We start from the raw sequence: 22,814 nt of genomic DNA, 5'->3' as shown, positions 1-22,814 counted from the left end.
TCTGAGGAGCAATTTAAACTAATTTCGCGAGGGAAAAAAATCACACACACACACAATCAAAAGAATATCCTGAAATGATAACAAGGAAATTACCCATATTACTTAAAAAGAGTCGAATTATTTGAATTATAAATTCAAGCCATCGCTTTAACGCTTGCTTCAAGTCCACATTGCTTTGTTTTTCAACATGGAGACAACGACTATTTGGTATTCTTCACAGACACATATGCCTGGGCTTAAAGTTAATGAATAGCTTCCCTGCTGACTTTTTTGGGTTTAATTTCATTCTGTTTCACTTAGCTCTCAACACTGTATTTATTAGAGATCAATAATCGCATTATTTTGTGCTAACAGATGCCTCTAACACTTAAATAATTCTCTCAAGGATTTGGGAAGCCATTTAATATTAGTTATTAATATTAGCTGGCTAAAGGTCGGTGGTTTTCAAGCAGCATCCGGAACTACCCAGTTCTCTTACCAGGACAATACCATATTAATCAGGGTCGACTATCTGTAACAAATGATCCCCACATCTCAGCGGCTTAAGACAATAAGAGTAAATTTTTCAATCACATTTTCTCACAGTTAGGGTTGGTAGGCGGGCGTTCTGCTCCACGTCCCATTCAAATACAGCCTGCTTCTCTCCCATGGCTCCATTTTCCAGGTTCTAGGCATTCTCTCCATCCTACCCATGAATGGAGAAAGAGTGGAGGATGCTGGGTGGGTGGGAGGTTTTCGGATGGGCCCTCTGGGTGTCACTTCTACCATATCCTATTGGCTGGCACCCAGTGGTAGACCACACGTGACTGCAAGGGAGGCTGGGAAGTAGCAGAGCTATGTGCCCAGGAGAAGGAGGAAATGGCTTTTGTGAGCACCTAGCCACCAAATAAAATTGAGTCTCTGCCACAAATGCCAAAACTGCTAGGCAAGAACAAATAATAGGGTCAATTTAAAGGGTTTTTTTTTAATTAATGATATGATTGAAAATTATGACCTCTTATGTATACTAGCCAATCTAGTGAGAGTAACAGGTGTTCTAAATTCATGTCCATTTTTTACAAGTTATTTACAAGCAGCTAAGGGCAAAATTTTTTTATGATGATAAAATATTCATAAAATAAAGTTTAACATTTCAACTCTTTTTAAGTGTAGAGTTCAGCCACATTCAGTACTCTCACACTGCTGGGCAACGGTCATCACTGCCCACCTCCACACATCGAAACTCTGGACCTATTAAACACTTAACCCCTCATTCTCCCTCCCCTCAGTCTCTGGGAAGAACCATTCTACTTTGTGTCTTTATGAATTTGACCATTTTTAGGCATTTCCTATAAGTGAAATCATACAGCATGTGTCCTTTTGCGTCTGGTTTATTTCACTTAGCATAATGCCTTCAAAGCTCATCATCCGTGTTGTAGCATTATCAACATTCCCTTTAAAGCTGAATAATACTCCATTGTATGCATCTACCACATTTTATTTATCCATTCGTCTGCCAATGGGCCCTTGGCTTGTTGGCACCTTTTGTCTATTGTGAGTAATGCTGTTATGAACACAGGTGTACAAATATCTGTTCAAGTCCCTGCTTTCACCTTTTGGGGCTATATACCCAGAAGTGGAGTTGCCGGATCATTAGGCAATTCTGTGTTTAATTTTTTGAGGAGCTGCTCTACTGTTTTCCACAGTGGCTGTGAAAGTCAGAACAGCTCTGGAGACAAACTTGTAATTGGCTTCAACAAAAGGTTGTAAATGACTCATTTGTAAAGGTACAGTCCCCATTAAAAAGTTTCCCAAATTGGGGGACTATGTGTTTTCAATATAGCTCTGTAAGAACTAGAAAAGTTTTAATTTCATTTTTCCTTTGCCTTTAAGTGAAGTGATAAAATATACTGAGTAATTAGTTGTATTCCCTGGGAGGCATAAAGAAGAGGAATTTGATCGAAACATGTGTTGAAGGCTCTGTCCTAGCCCTCTCGTGACATTGGTATCTAATAGATTTCCTGGAAATGATGGGACTACTTTGTCATACTACGACTAAAAATTAAACCAAGAAAATCTCGGCAGCACGGTCAATTTTAACTTCCAATTAACAATGAAAATCTGACAGCCCACCATTTACCAACTGATATCTTCTGTGCTTTGTGTCTGCTGCTCATCTGATAATTATCTGGATTACTTCATATTTTGACCTCTTCGGATTTTTTTTCCCCACAGACTATTTTTGTGTAAATATTTAAAACAACCAACTAGAGTGATGAAAACCTGAGTGCTTTCCAGAAGTTTCATCCAAACAGCGAGGGGTTTTGGATGTTTGGTTTTGATTTCATTCTCTCTGCCAATTTCAGGTTTCTGAGTACAAGTGCTGTCAAAATTCAAAGATACTATAAAAATGAAAAGCAGGTACTGTGGAAATGAGAGCACATTTGAACTAAACCCTTCTCTGACAGATTGATTTGGAAACCTTTGGTTCCTTAATAATATAATTTTTAACTTGGCTATTTCATCACAGGTGTATAGCAGTACATTGATATTCTAGGTTTCAAAAAATATCCCCAAGTTCAGCTTTTCCAGGACGAAAGGCTGAAAAATGAAGTTGAGCACAAGGTTTGATACCAGATTATCATTCTTGACGGCAGAACATCATAAAAGACCCCTTTTATCCATTCTTGTCTGAGTATCCCCAGGGCTAGCGGATTTTGGGGGCCAGTCCTAGAGAATGCTTATTTTAATTATTTTTCAATAAGATAGCATTTGGTGCTTAACCAATGGTGGTGCTTAAATCACTTACGATGTGAAATGGAATTATACAGTATATACTCCATGCCACCAATACCGTATGCCACCAACATTTTTCACTGGATTTGCATGGATTTCTCTCCCCTTGTTTGAGCACATGTGCTCATGATAGTTTCATAAAGCTCCTGCTCTAAGACACCTACATTATTAATTTGAAGTTTCTTTGAAGGTATTTCTTTCAAAGAGAAATAAAATCTAGACTACTTTCTCTTTAACACTATCTTTTAAGGAGTAAAGCCAAAGAAAGTAAGAGCCTGCATGTGAAATCTATCACAAATCTTGCACCAATGGGTGCAACAGGAGTAGTGGAGAATTTAGTAACTTCCATAAAGAAAAGCTGACGTCATTTTTAAACACGGATCTTGTGTCTAATTTCACATCTGGCAGTACGGACTAGCAAAATGCGTAGCATAATAAATAATGGACTTTTAGGTCTCTCCACAACCACTGTCAGGTACACATTTATATGGCTTCATGGTTGCAGCATGAACAAAGTGTTAGCCAGCACTGAAATCACTCTAGAAGCTTCCCTCGATTCATCTCTTCATTATATAATCTCAGGATGAGCCCCAGTGATATACAGTTCTCTCAATACTCATCCCTCCAGAGTTCTTAACCTCTACATTTATTCTTGTCTCTCCTCCTGTCGGACCCTATTTTTACCCCCTTCCCTGTCCAGGATTTGAGGAGCCGCCATCCTTAAGGACCATTCGTCTCCTTCAGTTCTGTCTCCCTGCCTAGCCTTTACCAACCAACTTCTCATAGTTTTACCCTCCTTAAAAAATGAACACATGCACGCGCAACTTCATTTCCTTTTCTCTTCTTTTTGTGACTTAAATAAATCAATTGATTACCAAGCCTCCTATCAAAGTGCCCTGCTCTCCACTAAGAAGGTGTGGTGTACTGACATCGACCAAAGTGGGTTCTAGTCCTGGCTGGGCACAAGGTACTTCTCTCTCTGGATCTGTTTCCTCATCTGGAATTGGAGGAGACAATGATCCTACCACATGTAGGTTGTTCTAAAAATTAAGCAAGATAACATACACGCATCACCTAGAGTAGCAGCATTGGCCTCAGGAAACTCTACCCATTATCATCATCGTCATCATCATTATTAAGGGTTTACCTTCCTTTCAGACGGCACCTGGAGATTCTTCCCATTTGAGTCACCATCCTCTTTTTTCCCAGAATTCAGGATAAAATGACTTGAATACAGTGTCTACTTAAAGGAATTACTCTGTATCACGACAACTGTTCCTAGCGCTGTTTTTGTGGACAGATGCCCTCACTGTGACTAAGCCAGCTGCTACAGGAGGTGCTAAGGCCAGTTCAAGCGCTACTATTCCGTACAGACTCTGGAAAGATGAGAAACCTCAGGCCCAGGGACCTGAAACAGTGGAGAAACAAACCCAAAGTTGCTTTGTATTCAGAATGATGATCCAAATCCTGTTCGAGATACTAAATTGCCAGTGCAGCCCTCTGATGAGTAATCCTTGGAGAAAACTAAAATCGCTACTAAAGCCTCCATGTTCCAGGCTTTTCTGTAAGACCTGCGATCCTGGGGAAATGCAGCCGCTTCCTTTCCCCTTGGGGGATCTAGCCCCTAGTCCTTTTCCTGCCAGGACATTTGGGGGGTACCTACAATAGACTCTTACGCAGAGAAAGTGGGCTCCCAGCTCAGCCGCTGAACGGATGCTGCAGCTACCAGCTCTTTGCCCGCTCTAACGTTAGGGCAGGCCACGAGCCAGACGGCTTGCGGACTTGGCCTGGAGGCGGGCTGGGCGGGTCCTGGGCCCCGCTGGGTGTGGCGTAGGGCCAGATGGGACGTGGCATCACGCAGGGCGTGACCTAGGGCTGGGTGGGGCGTGGCCCGGGCCCTGCGGAACTTGGCCCAGCGACCCCGGGGCGGGGAATAGACTAAGCCAGAGGGTGAAGGGGGAGGAGAGTAGGGGGACGTTGAAGGCCCGGCAAGCTGGCCCTGCTGAGGGTCCCGGGGAAGAAGGCTGCGCGCGGCGAGCGGAGGGAAGGTGCGCGGGAGCCGGAGCGGGCGCTGGAGCCGTGGGCAGGGTAGGAAGAGCGAGGTCCGCGAGGAGCCGCTGCGGCCGGGGTCCTTTGGCATTAATAATCCCTGCGGAGGGCCCCCGCAGAGGTGCCCCTGGGGAAGGGAGGTTTGGCAAGCTGCTGCGTTTCCCCATATGTGCAGGGGAAGCTGCAAAGACCGGGATCGCGAGGCCGCGCGAAGCCCAGGAGCCTGGCCTGGGCTTAGAAGCAGCTGGTAGCCCCAAAGTCTAAAGTCCAGCGAAGCCTGGCTTGAAACCTGAGGCCGAGAGTCCCGCGCGGAGCGAGGCCCGAGGGCCCTGCGTGGCGCGAGCTCAGTGTTGCTCGACAGAAATGCGCCGAAGTTGTTCTCCGGCAGCTGCGCTGGGCTGGGGGCTTCTCTTGCATATTCATTCTCCTTTGATAAGCTTTGAAGTCATACCTCTCCGCTTTGGGCCTCGGCCTTGCCCTTTATTTTACCGTCTCATGGTTCTTCTATCATAACGATACTCCAAACACACTTAGGTGCGCCTGCCTTGTGGGTAAGAGCGCAGTATTTACAGCCTCAGTTTTGTGATATTTGTGAAGACGCCTCGGGTGCAATGACACCTCCGAGGGGGACACACTTATAGAGAGGAGAGCTTCTGCAGCAGGGGTGTACAGCAGTTATCCTAAAGGCCTGATGTAATTCCGGAAATAACTAACTCCCTTTAAAAAGAAATCTCCGTGAGCGCTGCAAAGAAAAAGAGATTAGACAACTTGCACTTGATAGCAAGGCAGCAACTTAATTTTGAAGAGGATAAATCGAACACAAAATTCACAGCTTGCTACTTTATGAAATTATGTTTTTCATTTGTGGAGCCTAGATGTTGTCTTATTGTTATAAAAGTTCCTAAAATATCTGTAATATAGATTTGGGGCATAAAAAAGCAAAATGCATTTTATTTCCATTCCTTGATCTCAGTCATAATAGGAATACCCAAACCTATGTGTGTGTGTGTGTGTGTGTATTTATGCCAGTTAGTAAAAGCAAATCACCAGGGGTCTTCTTTGAGCTCTGTGCACCCTAACACTGCTCTATGACAGTTCTAGTGTTACAGAGGGGGAAGGTAAGGCACAGAAGGGTAAGCCACACTGTTGGAAAATTTAGAAAAAAATTCATGTCTAACTCCAAAACCTGTGCTCTGACCACTTAGCCACCCTGTATTTGTGTTTTTCACAAGTCTGCCCCTGTCCTACAGGAACTAAAGGTACTCTGGTAGAGGGGGGCAGGAAGCAAGGTGGCTGGCTTAAAGAACTCTGAGGACCCATGAGTGGAACCTAATTCTGTTTCTGATTCCAGGTCTCCGACTTTGTACAAGTTCCTTATCCTTTCTGGCACATAAGAGTAATTGATCTCTAGGTCTCTACGACATCGAAAAACCTATAGATTTGTGAAAACAAGATTCTGCTTCTACCATTTAATGATATTTTTGGTTACACTTGGTGTCAAAATTACAGGGTGGTCAGGAAAGATTGGCTTATCCATTCAATAAATGTGTATTGTATAGCTGGACACGCACTGGGCCTGCTACAATACAGAACAGGACAGATGAGGATTCTAGCCTCTAGGAGTCTATATTCTGGTTGGAGGCAGAAACAAAGAAACAACCAACAAACTAATTAATTAACCAACAGCTACAACTTGTAAACAGAGGGCTGTGATAAAGGAAAATGGAGTAGGCGGGGGCGCGGCCCTTTGCCTGTGGTGGCGAAAAGGAGTCCTCACCAAGACCTTCTGATTTAGAAGGATGAGAAGGCCCTGGTGATGTTCATTACTTTCAGTGGGACCTGCCTGGGCAATGGAGCCATGAAGGAACTTAGCATGTTCTAGAAGTTGCCAGAACGTCTTTGTGACTGGAGCTTGGGCGACTGGTTTAAGGTGAAGTTGGAAGACAGGGTGGCACCAGGTCATGCAGGGCTTTGTGCAGCCTGGTAAGCTCTCCAGATTGTCATCTAACAGCAATGGGAAGCCCCTGAAGGGTTGTGGGCAGGGGAGCGCCATGGAGGTGGCTATGATGTAGCCCAGACGAAAGATGGTGGTAACTCAGGCTCAGGTAGCGGCGGGAGAGCCAGAGAATGTGGAATCTTCAACTGCCACTTTACCAGTTGGGCCTTCCTGACAACCATATTTAAAATAACATTCTAACACCCCTCGAACCCCCTGGCATTCCCATCCTTCCATTCCTTTCGTTCTCCTGCATACGACTTATTCCCATATGATGTACTATATATTTTGTTTATGAATTCTTTACTCCTTCCTGTAAGAATGTCAACTACATGAGGGTGGGGTTGGCATATTTTATTTATCGCTGTTTCTCCAGCACCTGATGCTGTGCCTTATGCAAAGTGGGCTCTTAATCCATTTTGTTGTAGGGATGGATTTGATAAATGCTTTGGATTTTGATTCTGTAGAACTTGCTGATGAATGGCAGGTTGTAGTGAAAGATAAGGAGAAGCCAAGGATGTTTCTCAGGATGCTGGCTCAGAAACTGGGCAGATGTAGATGTTAATTAAGAAGAGGAAGGCCAGGGAAAGAACAAATTGGGAATTGGGGTAGGGGAGATGGAAATTTCCATTTGGTGCATTTTAAATCTGTGATGTGTGGAATAGTTACCTATTACCACATTTAAAGAATTACCCTAACATTTAGCAGATTAAAACAACAGCCATTTGTTATTTCAGTTTCTGTGGGTCTGGAATTTGGGCATGGCATGGTTGGGTTTGTTCTGGCTCAGAGTCTCTCATAATGTTACAGTCAACCCATCAGCCAGGGCTATGCTCATCTCAAGGCTTGACTGGAGCCCGCTTCTTCACATGGCTGTTGACAGATTTCAGCTGGCTGTTGGCCAGAGACTTCAGTTCCTTACCATATGGACCTCTCCATAGGGCTACTCATGATGTGGCTTCCCCCAGGGCAAATGTTCCAAGAGGGAAAGAGAACCCAAGGTAGAAGCCAGTCTTTTTTTAAAAAAAAAAAACTGATCTCAGAAGTAGCATACTGTCACTTCTGTTGTTTGCTGTTGATTACAAAGACCAACCCTGGTGCAGTGTGTGTGGGGGGGGGGGGGGGGGGGGGGGGAGGGGAACAACACAGGGGTGTGAATACCAGGAAGGATGGAGTTTTTGGGTGCCATTGTAGCATCTGCCTTACCCCAAGGTCTATGGGATGTTCAAGGGGAAATGTCATATAGGCTGGTGAGTATATTCTACTGCAGCTCACGGAGAGATCTGGGCTACAGATAATTACTGGGGAGTCGTTAATGACATATATGAAACTGTTGGAAGTGTATAACAGGACCCGGGGAGAGAATATAGGTAGAGAAGGGCAGAGGAACCTGGACCCAGGACCCAAGAGCCCAATGCTTAGGGGTCAGTGGAGGAAGAACCAGCAATGGAGGATGGCCAGTGAGGTGGGAGGGGAACCGGCACAGGGTGTGTTCTGGGTGTGACTGAACTGAAGGTCAGATTTCACTGGACAAGTTTCCCCTTCTTCATGTAGGGCAGAAAATAACTTGAATATGGCTGAAGTGAAAAGAGTTTCTGCAAAAAAAAATGCAATTTAATATAGTTTGAAGTGTGAGTAGTTAAATTTTGACCCAGATAAAAACAGAGGAAAGGAGAACACATATATAGGTTAGAACATTTAGTCTTGAGAAATCTACATCTACATCCTCAGTGTCCTCTCGGTCTAGTATTATAGTTGGTAGAGAGCCCTATGTAAGAATTTTAGAGGTCACTCTCGGAATTAAGCTTGAAGACAAAATAATGAACTGTATAACATAGGAAGAACTACCAACCTTGGAAAATGCCCATTCTTCCTTCCATATGCTTAAAGCGTTTACCATATGAGGAGTCTTTCTCCTCAAATGTCTTAAATAGCCCAGTGAGCCATCCAGTAACAATGGGAAAATCAATTCCTTGTGTCCTGCTCAGTAGCCCTATGAACTTCACTGTTAATAGAAGGACCTAAGATGGTTGAATATATTTTTTACACACCAAATGTTCTCTAGGGTATATTTTCAGTAGTCCAAGTTTTTCTAAAAAGACTTTCATTTTTTCCATAAAAGGCTCTCATTCGTAGACATCCTCCCTCACTTTAAAAAAAAAAAAAAAAGGAAGAAGGAGAAAAATAAAATACCTGCTCCCACCTGGCCACCTGGCCTAAACTGGCTCTGTGGTTCTGAGTGCCCATTCATGAAGCAGTATCTGCCTGAGTCCACATGCTTCTGCCTGCTCTGCATGGGAGTTGCGAGTCATATCCATCTCTCTGTCCCTTTCCAGCGAGGTATGGCCATGTGACTTGCTTTGGCCAACGAAATGTAAGTGGAGTGACATGTCACTTCTGAGTAGATGCTTTAAGAGCCAGTGAGAGATCTGTCACACTTTCTTTCCCTCTGCGACAGTGACCACCAATTTTCTAGATAGCGTCTGTTCTGTCAGCTTGGACATGACAGGAGGACGTGGAGCAGTGCCCCCTGTTGACCTGTGTTAGGCAGGTAGTGAGAGCTAGAAATAAGCTTTTGTTATGTTTATGCCCCAAGATTTGGTTGATTTGTTTGTTACCACAGCAGAAACTAGCCTATCCTGACTATCGGACTCAGGTAAGAGCTGAGCCACCTGTGTCCAGAGATTACTGATCTCCAGTTTACCAGACACCATGGAAGCCTAAGAGGGAAGGCTTGCTGTAGTGAGTAATGCTCCCCTTGCTGTTGGGGAGAGAGACAGCAGGCATACTTGTTTCCACAATGCTCAACTCAGCTTCATGATTTTAATCAAAGGGGGCAAAATGGCATTTAGGTGTTTAATTACACCCTGTAAGGGCAGCCATTGTTAAAATGTAAAATACAAAAAGGCTCAGTGCTGGGGTGCCTGAGTGGCCCAGTCAGGCAAGCATCCGCCTTCGGTTCAGGTCATGATCCTGGGGTCCTGGGATCGAGCCCCACATCGGGCTCCCTGCTGAGCGGGGAGTCTGCTTCTCCCTCTCCCTCTGCCCCTCCGCCTGCTCATGCTCTCTCTCTCTCGTGCTCTCTCTCTCCAATAAATAAATAAAATCTTAAAAAAAAAAGATGATGATGATTCTTCCCAAATGTGATTATCCATGGATGCATTTCAGAAATGATCTTGTCACCAAAGGGCATTTGAAATGTGTCATCCATAAGCATTTTTTTAAAGCAGCTTCGATGATTTTAAATATGGTTTCCTGGCTATCTTATTTTTGAGCTAAGAGCATTAGACCTAGGTTTTGCTCTCAATGTCCCGGAGGCAATGTGTTCACACTTCTACTCTGAATTAAACAGAAGCGAAGCACGGAACATTTTGCTTTGGGCAGAGCCATGCTGCATTCTTAGGGATGTTGGCTATAAATCCATTCTCCCTAGAGGTTAACAATCAAAGTTCTCCCCCCCTCTTACTCAGACGAGTGATATGATGATGATAAATTGCTTGGACATGACTGCCCCAAGCACTAGTGTGATGAATTATGTTGTTGAGGGCATGACCACAGATTCTCCATTGTCAGTCTGCAACATTGAATATTGGCAGGATTCATAAATAGCCTTCTGCCAATTTTGGTCATCGCTTTGCATATTAAGTTCTCTGTTTTCACGGTCATGGTTCTTAGTTCTTAATCAACTCTCTCTTTCCCTGAATTCACTTAACTAATCAACCTTTTATCTTTTTTCTGTTCCCTACTCACTAAATGGATGGGGTGTTCTCATAGTTGTGTTCGGTAAACATTGAGACTTTCTTCACAGAAACTGTTAAAATAGTAATTATTAGTCCTTTTCACTAAATCCAGAGTAATAACAGCTTATCTTTCAGTGGCTTAATTGGGTAATTATTTAGTGTTTGAAAAGCACTTTGAGGAGAATATTGGTAAATATTGTTGTGAATATAATGCTCCTTTGTGTAATTCCAAGTCCACTGCAACCAAAAACCCCTTAGTATTACTGTGTAGCAACAATGATTTCTTAATATGGCTTACTATTTTCAAAATTATATATGTACTGATTTTTTTTTTTTTTGAGAGAGAGAGAGAGAGAGAGCCTGGGCGAGGGGCAGAGGGAGATGAAGAGAGAGAGAATCTTAAGCAGGCTCCACTCCTGGTGTGGAGCCGGATGCGGGACTTGAACTCACGACCCTGAGATCATGACCTGAGCTAAAATCAAGAATCAGATGCTTAACTGACTGAGCCATGCAGGTGCCCCCTGATTTTTGAAATATTTAAATTATTTTCATAAACTCAAGTTATCATGTTCATAATGTCACATTTCTACATGTCTTGTCTATTATATTCGTTATATATCTGAAAAGTTCGATGTTATTAGTCTTGCTCTCTAAGGTTTGGAGGAAATATAAAGCCCAGCCCCCAGTTCAGGGGTATTTCACATGATACACCTGCTACAACATCTTTGTGTGGTATCTGCTTAACTTTTTTAGCAAGCTACCTATTATACCCTGACAAATAAACTGAAATAAATATCTCTTGTTCATACACCTGATTGTCATCAAAATGTGTCACAAAGCATCAGATTGAATCATATATGCCTGGCCAGCCCTTTCAACAAAGTTTCTGCTCTGTAGACCCAGATCCCCCCAGGTGTAATTAAAGGCCACCTCTGTAGCTTGGATTAGGCGACCTCCATTACTGATGGTATTAGTTTGCTAGGGTTGCCATAACAAAATATCACCAGCTGGGTGACTTAGACAACAGATATTTATTTTCTCACAATTCTGGAAGCTGAAAGACCAAGATCAAAGTGTTGGTAAATTTGGTCTCTTATGAGGCCTCTCTTGGCTTGCTGGTAGCTGGCTCCTCCGTGTGTCCTCCCATGGACTTCCCTTTGTCTATGTTTCCTAATCTCTGCTCATAACTACATAATGTAGTTAATGTAATTGCCTCTTTAAAGGCCCTATGTCCATACCCAGTTACATGCTGAGGTGCTGGAGGTTAAGACCCCAACATATAAGGGGGGGGAACACAATTCAGTCCATACTACTGAACTGTAATAATAATGGTCTCTGGAAACTACCAGTTTTGGAATTATTTTCATTGATTATCAAATTTGAGCAACCAAGTGATGACTACAAGTCTTTGGAGGGTCTACTCAGCCTAGGAACTTCTCAACATTACTTGGAGGAGAGCTTTCTGCTTGTGACTTAAAATAATGAAGTAATTAGATAAAAATTGTAGCAACATGATTACATGAATCCTATGTACTTTATTAAGCGGTTAACATAAAATATACATAATTAAGTATACCTTGCCATCCGAACTACCACCATCCAGATATTTGTTATAACTCACCAATATTTTTCCTCAGAATTTCCTCTTTGAACCAACAACTTGCTAATATCAGTCCACATATTGTGCCATCAAAAAGGGCATGAGCACGTAGAGGACACTGTGGTCCTATAGCTCAGCTCTCCCCCCTAGAGGGCAACATCTTGTGCTCACATTGTTAAATGTGTTGCACATTGTTGCCTTCATGTCATCAACTGAAAATGTCTAAGAGAGATGATGAGCATAAGAAGCTAGTAAAGCTCTTATATTAGAAAAAATATTGGGAATGTGAAAGCATCCAATACCTCAGTTTGACTATCACCTGTCTACATCTACCGTGGGTCCTAGAGTTGTTTCTGGAAAGCTTTACAGTATGCCTTCAGAATAGAATAATTGTGTTTTTTTTTAATTTGAAAAAATGTCTTTTGCAGTTAATTAATTGCCAGAAATCCTTAGAAGATTGTTATATGGGTCATAAGAATATATTAGTAATATTTGGAATAACTGGTTGGTGGTTTTAAATGAGCTGTGAAACATTAATTTTCCCCTTAAAAACTTCTTTTATTGGAATCTATTGTTGAACCTGGGTGATAGATACCTAGAGGTTCATTATACTATTCTCTCCACATATGCAAGCTTTTGAAAATGCCGACATTAAAAGTTAAAATGAAATAACTAAAAAAAAAAAAAAACCGAATGTAATACATAACCTCCTGCAATGCAAACTTTGGTACCCATCATGTTTTCAGGGAGAAATTACATTTGAATAATGAGCTATGCATGCATATGTAAGACAATACATGTGTAAGTAGAGTGTGGTTTTTACTACCAATCACTCCATAGAAAAGTATTGTTGATACCCTTATCCAGAAAGGCTACAAGAGAGTCTTTGCTAATTTTGACCTAGATAATTTGACACGTTTTCATTTATCACTCCCTGGTGTATGGCATATCTATCACTTCATGAGTCTGCCTTTCTACCAGTCACAGAGCTGCTCAGGCTGCATTTTCTCCAAGTTGAGTCTTTAACTTCAGACACTTTCCATTTACAGTTGCACAAGTCCATTTCACACGCAAATTCAAGAAGAGGGTGCTGGCTTCCAATGCACCATGCCTGGTGAATGCCCTCTGCCTAGTACTTTCTATAAAAATGTCCTCTGCTACCGCAGGAAGGGTCTTTCCAGGTTGCCACTAGGCAAGAAAACATCTCTGCTGAGTGTACTTCACGGACTGTTACTCCAAAGCCCTGTCTCCATCCTGCCACTGCCATTGCCCATCCAAGTTCCTGAAGCTTCCACAGGTAGGATTAGGGACTGACCTGAGCCTCTCTCTCTTGAGTCTCACTCACATTTCTGCATAAGTCAAAGACCTGACATTGATTCCCTTTGGCTTCTGGGTTGCTTTGAACTTGCCCCCCCCCCCCCGCCATGTTTTCATTCAGAGAGGTTCATCTTTAAGGTGTTCCTCTTTGTCCTATATAAATACTTTGGAACAGCTTAGGGTATTAGAAGTAAAGAATCTGCTGTTTTTAGCACTGACATTACTGAGCCTTTGACCTTACAGCCATATTTGATCTGGTGGGTGTTCCAGGGGGTGGGGGGGGGGTGGAGTTTCCTGCAACCTGCATTGCAGTGCCCCTTTTTCCCTTTTTGACATAATTCATTCCTCCCACACATTCTTTTTTCACTTTTTGTTTATCAGTGTATTTCAGTAGAAAGACCAAAATATTTCAAGCTAAGAGATCCAGGTTTAAAATGATCTTTGTGAAGATTCTATATAGTTTATTTTTTGTCTATTGAATTTCATTTCATTGTTAGATTTTAAAATGTATAAAAGAACATATACAGTTTCCAGCATTAGGGACACTTCCTGGACCTTTGCTACTACTTATTCTTGCTACGGTGATGTCAAAAGGATTAATTTCTAAATTCCTTTGCTTTTTGATAGACTAAATCAGAGTTTTAAAAGGTTTTGTTATATGGAATTTGCACAATGCGTTATGTAGGGATGATGTAGTTTTTTGTGAACCTGTTTTCACTTATTTACTTTTATCTTTGTGTTAGGAATACCTCGGTAAAATAAGTTTTCATTAATTATTCTTATATAATGTAATGATTTTTATAGCATTAGCAGAAAGGAAAGTTTCTTTATCTATATGCATTTCTATACAAAGAATGATGTATTCAACCTCAGAGTTTTATTGTATTAAAATTGGAGAACTTCCTCAGTAGCTGTACCATGTCCGACCATAATGTCTCCATCTATATTCTTGACACCACATTATCATATTTATTTAAAGATTTTACTTATTTAATTGAGAGAGAGTGTGGCAGAGGGAGAGGGAGAAGCAGACTCCCCGCTGAGCAGGGAGCCCGATATGGGGCTCGATCCCAGGATCCCGGGATCATGACCTGAGCCAAAAGCAGACGCCCAACCAACTGAGCCACCCAGGTGCCCTGACACCATATATCATATTCATATCTTTAAATCAACATCATTTAAAGTGACGTCAACAATTATAGAACCAACAAAAAGGTCTGAGAGTTAAAATTGGATGACAGCTTTCTCTGCCTAATTAGAAGTCATGATTATATTTCTGATGAGTTAGGAGGATGTTACCCCCAGACCAGGAGTTAGCTCTTTAATAGGCCAGAGAAAATAAATGTGTTACAAGATATTGTAGAGATGTTAAATGCCTTTTAATTTTCACAAATTCAGCATAATATTTATCAGAATGAAAGAATTCATCACTCATTAATATTTACCAAATTGGTCAAATTTGATTCATTCTCCTATCATTTTTAAAGCATGTTTGCAGGGCTCCTGGGTGGCTCAGTTGGTGCTGGGATCGAGCCCCTCTTTGGGCTCCTGCTCAGTGGGGAGTCTGCTTCTTCCTCTCCCACTGCCCCTCCACACCACTCACGCTCTCTCTCTCTCAAATAAATAAATAAAATCTTAAAAAAAATAAAATAAAGCATGTTTGCTATGCCCAGGTACTACCTTTTCTAATTACTTAATATTTTTCTTTAAACCCACTTTTTTACTTAAGCTTCATCCTAAACAATAATATCCATAAAATCAGAGGCTTGCAACATTTATTACTTTTATTCTAAAACACATTAAAATAAATACGTGTTTAAGACATCTTAAATGCCCATATATCACCTAAAATTGATCTGAACCACCAGTGGGCTATATATCACACCTTCTCAAAACACTGACAAAAAAACTTTTTTTTTTTTACTTACCTCACTGTCCACTAAGACATAAAATGATTCTTGGCTGTAAAGTTGGCACAAAACAATTTTCAGAATAGTCTCTGTACTTACACGCTGATAATTAGACAGTGAACACTGGATATGTATGTGTATAAGTATATATATATATATATATATATACATATATGCACATAATGGATCATTTTAGCTGTTCTTTGGGAAATAGCTGAGAGTTTTCAGTTGCTTAGACACTCAGCATCATTTATTTGAGGGCTAATAGAGCCGGGATTATTTTATACTAGCCTCTATTTTAGTCATAAGCAGTATAGAGAGCAATAATAAAAAAAGTCATAATATGGGTTGTGAGGTATTTTTATTTCATTCATCTGTTAGTAATAATCCGAAGTTTATAGTAAAGTAAATACTGTCATATAGTTTGTTCGAGAATGGTTCAGAAAAAGAATTAGAACAGTATCAATAGGTTTCTCGTTTCTTGTATAGAAATGTTCTGCCTGATTTTCTCCTACCTTAATATCCCCATTTATCTAATGTCTAAACAAGGTGAACTCATGGGGAGCCACTGCAGAGGTCGGTTAGAGGTCATTTACTGCCTTCTTGCCTAGAATCATGGAATTTGTATCTGGAAAGAACTTTGGCGATCACCTTGTTGAACTCCTTTGTTTTATCTGGGAGGAAGCTGAGGCTCACATGCTAAGTTGGCCCAAAGACCCACTTTGGTCATATCAACTTTTTGAAACCTTTATGCTGTTGGTGAAGTTGTAGCATTTCTCCCTGTTGGGGAAATAGTGACGTGTTCATAAGAGCATTCTGTGGTCCCATCTGTGTGCATTCTTCCATTTTTGAAATATAGCAGTTCAGCGTTAATGTTTGGTGGCACTCCAGATATTAAATAGCTCCTGACTATTGTTTATATCAAATAAAAGATTAACCCTACTGAACATTATCAGGACTGTTTTCTGTTGCCTTTTAAAACATTTGAATGAGAGAGGGAAACGAGGACATTTTTCCAAGCAGTCTCAAGATATATTTTGCAAAATAAATAAAACTTGTATTCTTAGGGGGAGGACATTTGGGTTTAAACATCCCATCCCTGATTTTTTTACTTTTCCTCTGTATGTCTAATGACAAAGCAAATAATAATAAACACTGGTAATCAAAGGCAATAAAAGTAAATTTTGATATCACTTCAGAATGGCAGATGTCACTGTGAAGAATGAGCCGGAAGAGTTTATAATTACATAGGATGCCTGAACAAGAACTCAAGGAAGAATAGGGTAGCAGGTGCCATAGACTTTACCTAAGAAATTAAAAATAACTTCTAAAGGAAGGACAGCTAATTTTGTTTATGTAATAAGTTTATATTGCTCCAGAGCTTGTTGGTAAAAGTCGTTTTGAGCACTTCGAGAGCAATCTTTACCCTCATTGTGTTCCAATTAAAAAGCAGTATTACTTCTTTTCGGAAACGGAGCCACTGAGTAGTTCTGAGATCTCCCAGGCCCACACGATTTAAGAAAAGGGCAATGAGCGACCATTACTCCTCAGAATGCTCAGGATCTACCAGAACCAGAAGGCAAGCAAGGCTTGAATAATACAAGAGACATTGCCAGTTGTGAATTCCTCCTCTGTTAGTGCTATCGGAACGGACGTAGCCCCCAGCAGACCCACGGCAGCTCTGAAGCCTGCGCGCTCCTTCCAGTCGTATGAATTTCCTCAGCCATCCATCCCGAGCGCTTAGCCGGTGCACGCCATGGGCCCCGCAGGGTGCTGAATGCGGGCTGGGACGTCTGACCCTGAGGATTTAGACTCGCTTTAGACTCTGAAGGATTTCTTGAGAGTTAGGATCCTCCGTTTGCAGTTCTCCCGTGGTGTCCCCAGACAGTACCAGAGCATTAGAGGCCCCTCACGGGAACACAATACCCTGTCCGTCTCTGCAGCGTGTGCCATTTGTCAGTGACACAACGGAGCCGTTTTACACGGTGGCTCCGACCCAGAGAGAGTATTAGGGGGTAGGCGGTGCTTTTCTGAGCAGGCGTTTCCTTTTGCTGGCCCTCGATCTGATGCTTCGGTAGATGGTCTCTGCTTACTCTCTGCGCCATAAACAACAAGGTCCGGCTTCCACTCTCCCCCTCAAAGCCGGAGAGATGCGTGCCGACCAGGCGCTTCTGGTCAGTCACCCGTGCTTTCTGCTTGCTCCGTGGGCTGGGGCTGGGGCTGGGGCTGCGTCCGTGTCCACGACTGGTGACTAAGTGGCCCTCCTGCGCAGGCTCAGTGACGACGAAGACGCCTGCCAGACTCTTGTGAACCCTGATAACGTGCGTTCGGTTTCTGCCGCACAGTCCTTCTGTTTTAATAGGTTCAACCCTTTATAATTATCAACCACGTCTCTGCAGGAACACCTTGTGTGGTTTGCTCTCACATCTGCTTCATGCCAGTTACTTGCAAGTACTTTGCTAATCCCGACGGTATTAATTGCTTCGACCTATATGCTGTATATAACTGGTTGCAAACCTGATTAAATTGTTAACTCCTTGAGGACAGGGACTGCGGCTGTTTCTTTCTCTAGCACAAACTAACTGATGACTGTTAGTTTGAATCCTAAGCAAACAAGAAGAAAAACAGACCAAAACAAAACAAAAAAAATGTCCATGGTGTGGAAGGGCGTCTCTTCAATGAAGGGTGGTGTCACAAACCTTAGTGCAAAATGTAGTGACCTTTGGAAAAGTGAAATGCTTTATTGCTGAGCATCATCTTATTTTTTTTTTTTAGGCTTTCATACCACAATTAATCTTATATGGTAATGCAGTGACAATGAGATGATTTCTCTGGAGAATCTCTGCTAATACTATTAAAATGCTCTTACAATGTCAAAATGATTGCAGTGGAGGCATGTGGAGACTGTGCTTATGTGATTATGATATTATAGTGATGGGCGATTACCATAGGAAACTACTAATTCAACCCTATAGGGACTTGCATTATGAAGCCATTATAACATGAGATTATAATGACACAATAACTTGCATGCACACTCGTGTTGCGAAAACTAAAAGCTAATTTGAATGCGAGTAGTATTTCCATTAAATTGTAATTAAACACCGAAAGCAATGCTTGTTTAAATTTAAGACGGAGACCTACCATCCAGAAATGGAAATCGTAGCTAAAGGATGCATGCCAGGCAAGAGCTGAGGATGGCGAGAAACCATTCCCAACTCTGCCCTTCAGTCCTTCCTAGGTGTGGGAAGCTCACAGCAAAGTGGCCTCTCCAGACTTTTCTCCGTGTGTGCTGGCTCTCGTTACCCAAAACCACTATCAGGACATGAGGACGGCGGATCCCACCAGTTTTCTAGCAAGACCACCACTTCACATTGCAAGCCTTCCTGTTTCAGTCTTGAAGTGGGCATGATAGTCCCTCACTGCCTCCCCACAAGAGACTCCAGCATTTTTTTCCATTAAAAGTAACCTCTTAAAAAATACAACAAAATTAATTCATGTTCTAAAACAGAACATGAAGGAGAAAAGAAAAAGGAATGTTTTAAAATTCCGTCTCCTAGAAATGACCCGTATCAGTATCTTTGGGTATTTTCTTTCCGATTATTCTCTCTGCAAAGTAGATACATTTTCTTCTACAAAAATTTGTGTTATACAATGCTTTTCAAGCCTACTTATTCATTCTTTCTATCCCTCCCAGTTGCAAGATCTATTTTTTATCCAAGAGAATCTGGTTGATAAGTTTTTATTTGTCTTTTAAAGGTCAGCTCAGGCTGGATGATTTTACGTGTCACCCAGGAAAGGATATTTTATTGTGAGGGAATAGTATTTGGTAGGGTTTATACTCTGCATATATCAGTTACAGGATGATTCTGTAGTAAAACTTTCAGATTCTGTTAGCCACACTGCAGGTAGTTCGTTAACACTTCTCTCTGTTAGGAAAGTGGTGCATTTCAGAAGTCAAAGATTTCTCGTTTATTCTCAACTAATAATTACTATCTGGCTTAGGTCCACATAGAGAAAGGTTATGAAATACTAGAAGCTACTGAACTTGTTAGATATACCCTTGCATTAGCTTGTTCAGATGTTATAAGGACACACAACAGCTAATATATCCCCCTCCTAATTACGACTAAAAGTGGTTATTACTCCTTGGTTTAAATATAGTGAAGATGAGTTTTTGCTATTAAGTATTTCGTTTGCACTTAGATATGCTGTATGCTTTAGAGTTATTTTTATTACTACTTATTGCAACAACCAATTTAAGTAGGGAAGTCTAAATTACTGGAGCCCTTATTTTTCTAATTAGGAAGAGGAAAGCTGCTGTACAATTAAATGGCTTGCTTGATGTCATCCAATCAACAGTGGAGTTGGGATAGGATTTTCTGGTCCTAGATAATTGTAGCTTCTTCCTTAGGCCAGTGAGTGATGTCACCTCTGAATAGTACTTCCACACTAAGTGACACAGGATAATGTAATGTGATGTTTATAGTAAATATCTGCATGGTTAAAGAAAAGAAATATTTGCCTGACAAGTTGGGAGACTGGTTCTAGTCTGGGCTGTCTGCCTTCAAAAGATCAAGCATTAGTGTCTGCAGCTAAAAATGAAGTCATCAAATTTGATGATCTCCATGGTCTCTTTCTGCTCAAAAATTCTGAGATCAAATAGCATTTAACATTAACTGAAATTTATATATGTTAATTAAAGATATTTGTTATAATATTTAATAAATTATTGATTTTACTTTAAAGCTATTATCTAAATTCAAAACTGTACCTTATTTAGGGGCACCTTGGTGGCTCAGGCTGTTAAGTGTCCGACTGTTGATCTCGGCTCAGGTCTCGATCTAAGGGTCGTGAGTTCAAGCCTGGTGTTGGGCTCCTCAGTGGGCATGGAGCCTACTAAACAACAAAACAAAACAAAAGAAAAACAAAAAACCTGTACCTTATTTAGATGCATTTCATAATTTGATGTGTTTTAAAAAGCAGATTTGTAATTTGACTTAAAAATGTCTTTTTTATTTAGAGAACTTCTTGAAATTATTAAAGCTACAAATATAAATCTATCAAAAGAAGAGATTAAGATTATAGTCCTTTGGTACACTGGCAATATTATTAAAATAGGTCAGAACTGCAGTAAAAGGAAACTTTTGCTTGCATAACTGTAAATAAATACATAGATAAATACTTGTGTTGGATAATATTTCAAAGACATGCTTTCTGTGAATTCTTAGGAAGCAGGTGACAGTAATGATTGAGATGCCAAATTAAAATATAGTATTGGGGTGCCTGGGTGGGTCACTTGGTTAAGCACGGGACTCTTGATTTTGGCTCCGGTCATGATCTCAAGGTCATGAGATTGGCGCCTCGTTGGGCTCCCCATTGGGCGTGGAGCCTGCTTAAGATTCTCTCTCTCCCTCTGTCCCCCAACCCCACTCATGCACACACATGTATTCTCTCTCTAAAATAAAGATAAAGGGCGCCTGGGTGGCTCAGTTGGTTAAGCAACTGCCTTCGGCTCAGGTCATGATCCTGGAGTCCCGGGATCGAGTCTCACATCGGGCTCCCTGCTCAGCAGGGAGTCTGCTTCTCCCTCTGACCCTCCCTGCTCTCATGTGCTCTCTCTCTCTCTCTCATTCTCTCTCTCAAATAAAATAAATAAAATCTTTAAAAAAATAAAAATAAAAAATAAAATAAAGATAAAAATAAATAAAAAATAAAATAAACTTCAAAAATATAGCACTAGACAAACCTTTCTAGATCTTTTAGGGCACCTTATTTTTAATGGGGAAAATACATAAGCAGTTACATTCCCTTTATATTTAAATACAGATATGTGACTAGGGATTGGTTAATTAAAAATGTGTTGTTTGGCTATAGAGAATTTTCCTAATTTGGTGAGTCTTTTAATCTAGAGAATTCCATTAGAGCATTTTTCCCCCTGCCATTTCAAAGATTGGGAAGGAGAGATTATTGCTCTATGACCCATGAAGTTACTAGATTTGCCCTTGATCCCATTGTAGTAAATCTGCTTTCCGGAGTAGAACTAAGCCATTTATTATTCTATTTTTAGTACATCGAATACTAGTCTGCCCAAAAAAGAGGTTTCTGTGTCAGGTGCCAGACTTTTTTAGGACTAGGCAAAATTTGTCATCTTGCCTTCTTCCCTAGTTCCATTTAAAAAGGCTGTCTTTTAGAGACATTTTCCCCCAACTTGAGAGTCCACAGTTCTCATCAAAATTTTTGATTTTGCCTTTTCATTTTTATGAGAAACCAAACAATTTTAAGCATAGTCTGGATCAATATAACCATCTTACAACCAAATATTGCCATAGGATTTCATTATTCATATTTTCATTTGTTTTTAAGACCTCCGTGATATGAAATTATTGCCTAAAACAATAGCATTTACCTTTTTCATGACTTTTTTTTTTTTTTTCAAACTGGGATTTCTGTTTTGGAGCCATGACTGCATTTCTGGGATGTCAGGAGGTGGTTAGATTGAGACAGTGGCATCATGTTTTGGTAAAGTGGCATGAGCCCTTTCATTTCCTTTATTAGAAGTGGAGTTGGTTTATAAACAAGATCCTATATGATAACTACATGCATGTTTGCTTTTCACCCTCTTGGGTTTTGAATCTATACCACTATCCTAAGGGTAGAACCAAGAGTCAGGACTTGCTCTGTTTTCTACTCTTTTCAATTTTTTCTAGCTCTGCAATTTGTACTGTGCCTTCAACCCAACCAGATCTACTCCCAGTATTACCTCCTAAAGACCAGTGCCCACTCTTCTTTCTGTTGTTGCCTGGGAAGCTTGGGGATATAGAGAAGGGAGCTGTGGAAAGAACTTAGCTGAACTACTGGTCAACCAGTCCATTAAAGCTAAGAGATTATATGTCATGATAAATTGGGATCCTTGTCTTGTGTTATTTTGAAAGAAAGTAAGGGGCAATGTGTATTCTCTTTGGTGCACATTTTAGGTATTGATTAATAAATGTTGCTTGGCTCTCAAAGGAGGAACCTCAGAGGTCATGATTCTTGTACTATTTTTAAAGGTCTCCCAGCAAATGCTTACAGAGCCTAAAGCAGTGTATTTTGCCTTTAGTGAAAATGGAGGATAGCTCATCTTCCTTCTCTGAATAATAATTCCATTTCCTCATTGGTGAAATGGGAACAATAATAATAAAAGTGGGTTTCACCTAAAAGTAGGTCCTCTGGTCCAGTCTTCTAGTTGGCTACTTTTCAATGACTCACCTTCTGCGGATCCCTTGCCAACTTCGCAAGGACATTAGGAGATTTAATTAAAGTATGTACAGTGCCTGAAGCTCTTCAGAGAAACACACAGCATTATTATTGTAGATAATACTTTTGATATTCCATAATTTCTTGAAGGTAATGAAACCAGCAATATAGAAAGCTAGGGCTTCAAT

General features: G+C 41.1%; 1 protein-coding gene and 1 long non-coding RNA gene across 4 annotated transcripts in view; one reads left to right on the top strand and one right to left on the bottom strand.

The window, feature by feature from the left end:
- Positions 1 to 4,730: 4,730 nt before the first annotated feature.
- Positions 4,731 to 22,814, top strand: part of PTER (phosphotriesterase related) — a 66,231-nt gene continuing 48,147 nt past the window's right edge. Inside the window, exon 1 of one of the 2 annotated variants that reach the window (XM_025853426.2) lies at positions 4,731 to 4,823. The gene's annotated coding sequence lies outside the window, so the exon portion shown is untranslated. Of the gene's footprint in view, positions 4,864 to 22,814 lie in introns of both variants that reach the window. The other variant, XM_025853427.2, reaches the window with a different exon arrangement.
- The window catches only part of LOC141370501 (uncharacterized), a 41,666-nt gene continuing 27,126 nt past the window's right edge, over positions 8,275 to 22,814 (bottom strand). For both annotated transcript variants that reach the window (XR_012374560.1, XR_012374561.1), the window contains exons 5-6: positions 20,162 to 20,286; positions 8,275 to 8,415 (exon numbers count right to left, since the gene is read on the bottom strand). This is a non-coding gene — a long non-coding RNA (uncharacterized lncRNA). The remainder of the gene's footprint in view (positions 8,416 to 20,161; positions 20,287 to 22,814) is intronic.

Source organism: Callorhinus ursinus, unplaced genomic scaffold (genome assembly GCF_003265705.2).
Source record: "Callorhinus ursinus isolate GAN/ISIS: 27379988/994484 unplaced genomic scaffold, GSC_fseal_2.0 scaffold36, whole genome shotgun sequence".
Lineage (NCBI taxonomy): Eukaryota > Metazoa > Chordata > Mammalia > Carnivora > Otariidae > Callorhinus > Callorhinus ursinus.
This window is presented reverse-complemented; position numbering and strand designations above follow the sequence as displayed.